Here is a 7,255-nt window from a genome sequence, read left to right on the forward strand (position 1 = left end):
ACACAAAAACTGACCATATTTTAGGGCATAAAAACCTCATGGTCAAATGCAGAAAGGCAAAAATATTAAATGCATCCTTTTCAGATCACGATGGAATAAAAAGTGTGTGTAATAAAGGGCCATGGAAAGATAGACTAAAAATAATTGGAAACTCAATAATCTCATCTTAAAGAATGAGTGGGTCAAACAACAAATCAAAGAAACAACCAATAATTTCTTCAAAGAGAATGACAATAATGGAACTTTCCTTAAAATCATAAGCAATATCTATTTATAACCATCAGCAAGCATTATATGTAAGGAGGTTAAGTTAGAAGCATTCCCAATAAGATCAGGGGTGAAAGAAGGATGTTCATTATCACCACTATTATTCAATATTTAACTAGAAATGTTAGCTTTAGCAATAAAAGAAGAAAAAGAAATTGAAGGAATTAGAATAGACAAGGAGGAAACAAAACTATCACTCTTTGCAGATGATATGATGGTATACTTAGAGTATTCTAAAGCATCAGCTAAAAGCTACTTGAAATAATTAACAAATTTAGCAAAGTTGCAGGATTTAAAATAATCCCACATAAATCATCAGCATTTCTCTCTATATAACCAACAAATATAACCTATATCGGATTGCCGGCTGTTTGGGGGAGATGGGGACGGAGGGGAGGGAGGGAAGGAGAAAAATTTGAAATTGGAAATCTTATGTAAACAAATGCTGAAAGCTATCTTTATATGTAACTGGAAAATAATAAAATACTTTTATTTAAATATATGTATATATATACATACACGTATACATACATACACACACACACACACACACACACATATATATATATATATATATATATATATATATATATATATATATATATAAAACCAACAAAGCTCAGTAGCATGAGATAGAAAAGAAATTCCATTTAAAATAACTGTAGACAACATAAAACATTTGGGAGTCTACCTGCCAAGATAAACCCAGGAACTATATGAAGACAATTACAACACACTTTTCACACAAATAAAATCAGATCTAAATAATTGGAAAAAATCAATTGGGGGTTGAACTAATATAATAAAAATGACAATTCTACCTAAATTAATTTGCTTATTTAGTTCCATAGCAAGCAAACTACTAAAAATTATTTTATAGACTTAGAAAAAATAATAACAAAATTGATCTGGAAGAACAAAAGAATACGAATATCAAGGGAATTAATTTTTAAAATGTAAAGGAAGGTGGCTTAGCCATACCAGATGTAAAACTATAGTATAAAGCACCAACCATCAAAATTATTTGATACTGGCTAAGAAATAGAGTGGTGGATCAGTGCAATAGGTTAGGCACACAAGACACAGTAGTAAATGGCTATAGCAATCTACTCTTTAATAAACCCAAAGACCCCAGGCTTCTGGGATAAAAACTCACTGTTTGACAAAAACTTCTGGGAAAACTGGAAAATAGTATGCCAGAAACTAGGCATAGATGAACATCTTATACCATATACTAAAATAAGGTCAAAATTGGTATATGATTTAGACAAAGGGTAATACCATAGGCAAAGTAGAAGCAGAAGGAATAGTTTACTTGTCAGATCTATAGAGAGTAGAAGAATTTATGACCAAAGACAAGATAGAGAATATTATGAAATGCAAAATGGATCATTTTGATTACATCAAATTAAAAAGTATTTGCACAAACAAAATCAATGCAACTAAGAAGGAAAGCAAAAAGCTGGGAAACAATTTCCACCCTGAACAGGATTAAAACTTCCTCCTAAGAATTGATGTGTTTGAAGTGTGTGGGTAGGGGGAGGAGAGAGAAAAGGCTAAAACTGATTTGGGTTCCCCCAAGACACTTATTATTAATAATTCTTTTCTCACATTCCCCAATTGAAAAACGGTTAAAGGATATGAACAGGCAGTTTTCAGATAGAGATTGAAGCTATCCACAATCATATGAAAAATGTTCTCAATCACTATTCATTAGAGAAATGCAAATTAAAACTACTCTGTACCACCTCACACCTATTAGATTGGGTAATATGTCAAAAAGAGGAAAATGATAAATGTTGGAGAAAATATGGGAAAATTGGAACACTAATGCATTGTTGGTGGAGTTGTGAACTGATCCAACCATTCTGGACAGCAATTTGGAACCATTCCCAAAAGGCTATAAAACTGAGAATACCCTGTGACCCAGCAGTACCCCTACTAGGTCTTTATCACATGTACAAAAATATTTATAGCTAATCATTTTGTGGTGGCAAAGAATTGTAAATTGAGGGGATGCCCATCAATTAGGGGATGGTTGAACAAGTTTTGGTATATGAATGTAATGGAATACTATTGTGCTGTAAGAAATGATGAGCAGGCAGATTTCAGAAAAACCTGGAAGGACTTATATGAATTGATGCTGAGTTAAGTGAGCAGAACCAGGAGAACATCGCACATCGTAACAACATTGTGTGATGATCAACGGTGATACTTAGCTCTTCTTAACAATACAATGATCCAAGACAATTCCAAATGGAAAATGCTCTCCATATCTAGAAAAGAACTATGGAGTTTGGATGAAGATTGAAGCATACTATTTTCACTTATTTTGTTGCTTTTTTGTTTCTTCTTTCTTGTGGTTTTTCCCCTTTTGTTCTGATTCTTCTCTCACAACATGACTAATGTGGAAATATGTTTAACATGATTGTATTGTATAACCTGTATCAGATTGCTTGCTGTCTTTGGGAGGGGGGAGGGAAGGGAGAGAGAAAAAATTTGAAACTGAAAATCTTACAAAAATGAATGTTGAAAACTATCTTTGCATGTCATTGGAAACAATAAAACAAAATACAATTAAAAATAATGAGTGGATCAAGGAACAAACCATAGTAACAATCAATAGTTTCATTAAAGATAATGGCAACAGTGAGACAACATGCAAAAATTTTGTGGGATGTAGCCAAAGTAGCACTTAGAGGAAAATTTATTTCTCTAAATGCTTACATCGGTAAAAGAGAGAAAGAATAGTGCAATGAATTAGGCTTGCAACTAAAAAAGCTAGAAAAGGAAGAAATTACCCTACCCCCCAATTAACAACCAAATTAGAAATACTGAAACTCAAAGAAGAAATAAATAAAATTAAAATACCCATTGCAGTAATAAACAAAACTAGGAGCTGGTTTTATGAAAAAACAATAAAATAAATACATTATTAGCTAATCTGAACACTATTAATTAACTTTAAAAAAAGAAGAAATACAAATTACCAATATGAAAAATGAAAAGGGTAAAATCCAGATAAAATTAAAGCAATTATTGGGAGTTATTTTATGTAACTATATGCCAATAAAACAGATAATCTAAATAAAATGGATGAATATTTACAAAAATATTAATTGTCCAGATTAACAGAAACAGAAATAAAATACTTAAATAATGCTATCTTGCAAAAAGAAATTGAACAAGCCACAAATGAGCTCCCTAAAGGGGGAAAAACACACCTAGGACCAAATGGATTTACAAGCAAATTTTACCAATTAACTGTGAAAGACTTAGCTGCTCTGATCAAAACAACAAAAATTCCAAGGAACTGATGAAAAATTGTATCCCCTCCTGCTTCCTTCATTTTTCTTGTTTTTAATTCTTACAACATAGCTAATGTGGAAATATGTTTTACTGGAATATGTATGTGTATATATATACATATACAATATACACACACAAACATATACACATATATACATACTTATACATACACACATACACATATGTACACATATATATTTCTTGCCTTCTCAATGCATGGGGGGGGCGGTTGAAGGAAGGAGAGAATTTCTAACCAAAAATAAAAATTTTAAATTAAAAAAAGAAGTGATAGAGAGGGGATGACTGGGGAAATCTGTTGGAGGAGACAGGATGGAATATTACTTGAGCAGGTAGAGAGGTTAGCCTTGGTAAAGAGTAAGGAAACCTCATCATGTGAGACAGGGGTGAAGAGGAGAGAGTGGCAGAAGGCATCTGAGTGATATGAGATGAGAGGAAAGAAGAGGGAGCTCATGGTTAATGACCTCAATTTTTTTTTCTATAAAATATGAGTCAAGGTGAAGTGGAGAGTGTAGGGGAAGGGGGAACCATAAAAGGCCTAAAGAGGGATGAAACCATTTGAAAGAGCCATTGTGGAGAGTGAGATAATGAATTGATGAGTGAAGTATAAGAGTATTATCTAGCACCTGTGAAAGCTCAGCTGAGGTTTTGTAACATAAGAATTTATAGTAGATCCAATCAGAACCATTGTATAATTTTCTCCACCTTCATTCAGCAGCATGCATGTAAGAACAAAGGTGGCAGATGATGGGTATCACCCAAGGCTGACACTTGGCAAGGCACAATTGGTAAAATATAAAGGGACTAAGGACTCAAGAGAATGGGATGGTGGGGTTGAATTCATTTACCAGGATGGCAAAAGGAAAAGGGGAAAGAAGAGAATGGTTAGTGCCATGGGAGAGAAATGATGATGGTCATGGGGATTGGCGGTCATGCTGTTGGCATGTTAGTTGAGTTTAGAAAGGGAAGGCAAAGGGAGAGGTAAAAAGACAATTATGATTAGATAAGAGGACTTCAGAATTCTTTACCACAGAGGTGTTAATGTTTGTGTGTGATAGCAAGATCAAGTTCAAGACCATTTTGTATATGGTTAAAGTGGGGTAGAAGATTAGGTCAGAGGAAATGAACAGGTAAGGGAATTGAGTGGTTAGGGTTTTGGGGGGAGAGTTGGTATATATGTTGAAATTCCCTACTATGGGGCCAGGAGTTGATGAGGAGCAAAAAATTGTGAGGTATGTACCAAACTCATTGAGGAAGTGACTTGAAGGTCTGTAGACAATAGCTACCATGATTTCAATTGGGTGGTAGAGATGAATAGCATGAACCTCAAAGGAGGAGAGATTACTGATTGATGGAGGTAGAGAACCTAGAAATGGCAATGGGGAACAAGAATTATTCTAATTCTTCCACCTTGACCAGTGAGCCAAAGGGAATGAGTGCTATAGAAAGAGTGGCTTAGGAAAATGTCATTGAGGTCACATAGTCATTAAGTGACAGAGCCAGAATTCAAAACCAGGGCTTCTGACATGTATGTAATCTACTTTTCCATCTGTATTTCATACCATTCTCCTTTATACTCAATATTTCCTAACCAAAGTGACCTACCAACTATTCTATCACCTGAGTAAGGATATCACTTGATTTCCCAGTTATCGTTAGTCATTGCCAAAGTACTTTGTTTAACTCCCACCCCTCTACAAGTGGCTGGAACAGTTCTCTGAAGGACACCCCTGTGACATGTGGATCCAGAGATACTCCATTTTGAGAATCATTCAATTTTGTTCACACATATATATTTATACTCTCCCATTAGTGCTTGCAATGCAATGAACCACAAAGTAGGACAAGTCATGGTATCCTGTGGTGCAACCTGTTTCAAGAAACAGCCTAGCCTCTGGCATCCTGTTATGCAGAAATCCTTAACCTTGAAACTGGGTAAAGGTTATTGTACCCGATCAGCTATGAGCCCCAGCAACAGGGACCTTGACTGATCAACTTTTCCCTGTTCTCCTACCCTGTTCCTCACTCCCTGAAATCTATATAAAACTTGTATACTATTTTTTTGGAGAGTTTTTGCCTCTTCAAGTGAGATTCCCCTATTGGCAAACTCAATAAACCCTACTTTCTCCAAATTATGTTTCTTGGTCTATCTGTTGTTCTTGTTCCCAACATCAGCAGACACTAAATACGTTTTGGGGAGATTTATAGACTGATTTATAGACAGAGACTTTTGGGAAAGAGAAAAAAGAGACTGGGAAGGAGACAAGGTATAAACTTTCCATGTCAAACCGCAGCCACAAATATATGGGGAAAACTGACATCTCAAGTTATAATGTATTTGCTTATCGGTGTCCAAATTGTGTCCACCCTCCCTTCCCAGCCTCCCTGCTCGTTGAGATCATGAACTGTTTTATGACTTTGTATCTCCAGTGTTTTATGAGCCCCTGAAGCCTGACTCCAACCTCCCCTTTGACCACCAGAAGGTGAAGAATGTCTGTGAGATCCCCAAGATGGAGCCTTTGGCTACTCTGCTTCCTTATGGTTGCCATGTTCTGACTGAGAACCACAATGGGATTTATTTCTATTAGTTTGAATACATTTACCATACAGGATTCATACTCTTTATACTCTGCAAGCAAGTGACTTGCTCCAAGCAGGGCCCATTCCTTGTCATCTTGGTGGCCTTACACCCTGCAGATGTGAAAGCCAGGCAGGCCATTTTGGTTACTTGTGGTGCAAAGAAGTCTTGGTGGGGACAAGAAGTCCTAATATACTTTTTATTAGGCCACCAAATGGAGCCAGAAAATAACATGTTGGGCTCATCCATACAAGATGGAAGCATTTTTTATGGCAACCTAATCCACCAAGACTTTATAGACACATACTGCAACCTCACTTTGAAGACAATCATGGCATTCACTTAGATTACAGAGTTTTGTCCTATGAACAAGTATATAATGAAGGTAGGCTGATGTTTTTATCAACCCTGGGAACTTAACGAAAAATCTTTTGATTTATAACCAGTCTGAGAACTTTTTCATAGGCTATCGTCTCCTAGAGAATTTTTCCAAAAGAAACTTAAAAAAAAATTTCCTACTAGGAGTATCCTTTTGGGGCTATTTCTACCATATTGTAGTAGTTTGGGTTACATGCTGTCCAGAGACTTGATCCTCTGAGTTTATGAAATGATGGCACATGTCAAGCCTATCAGATTTGAAGATGCTTACTTTGGGATCCCCTTGAGCATCTTGGGACTTTCCCCAAGTCCAATGACCTCTTTTTTATACTGCATTAGGTTTAATACCTGCAAATTCAAGTGCTTGACTGCACCCCTGGCTTTTCTACCAGGGAACTTATCCAGTATTGGCAGCTCATACAAAAGGAAATCAATTTTTGACTCTGTTCTGCTTTGGCCAGGCTAAAGACTTTGCAAAAAGCCCACTAATTTGGACTGTGAACTTGCCAACGGAGAGTCTTTTTAAAGACATTGTCTGTCCTGATGCCCATTTTCAGACCCCAGAAGAAAGTTAGGTGGCTCAGTGGATAGACCACTGGGCCTAGAGTCAGGAAGATCTGAATTCAAATACAGCCCCATATACTAGCTGTATTACCCTGTATAACCTCTGTTTGACTTAATCCACTGGAGAAGAAAATGGCAAAC

General features: G+C 36.0%; 1 pseudogene; it reads left to right on the forward strand.

The window, feature by feature from the left end:
• Positions 1-6,084: 6,084 nt before the first annotated feature.
• LOC122747919 lies at positions 6,085-6,991 on the forward strand (annotated as a pseudogene).
• Positions 6,992-7,255: the final 264 nt, after the last annotated feature.

Source organism: Dromiciops gliroides, chromosome 3, assembly GCF_019393635.1.
Source record: "Dromiciops gliroides isolate mDroGli1 chromosome 3, mDroGli1.pri, whole genome shotgun sequence".
NCBI classification, from domain to species: Eukaryota; Metazoa; Chordata; class Mammalia; order Microbiotheria; family Microbiotheriidae; genus Dromiciops; species Dromiciops gliroides.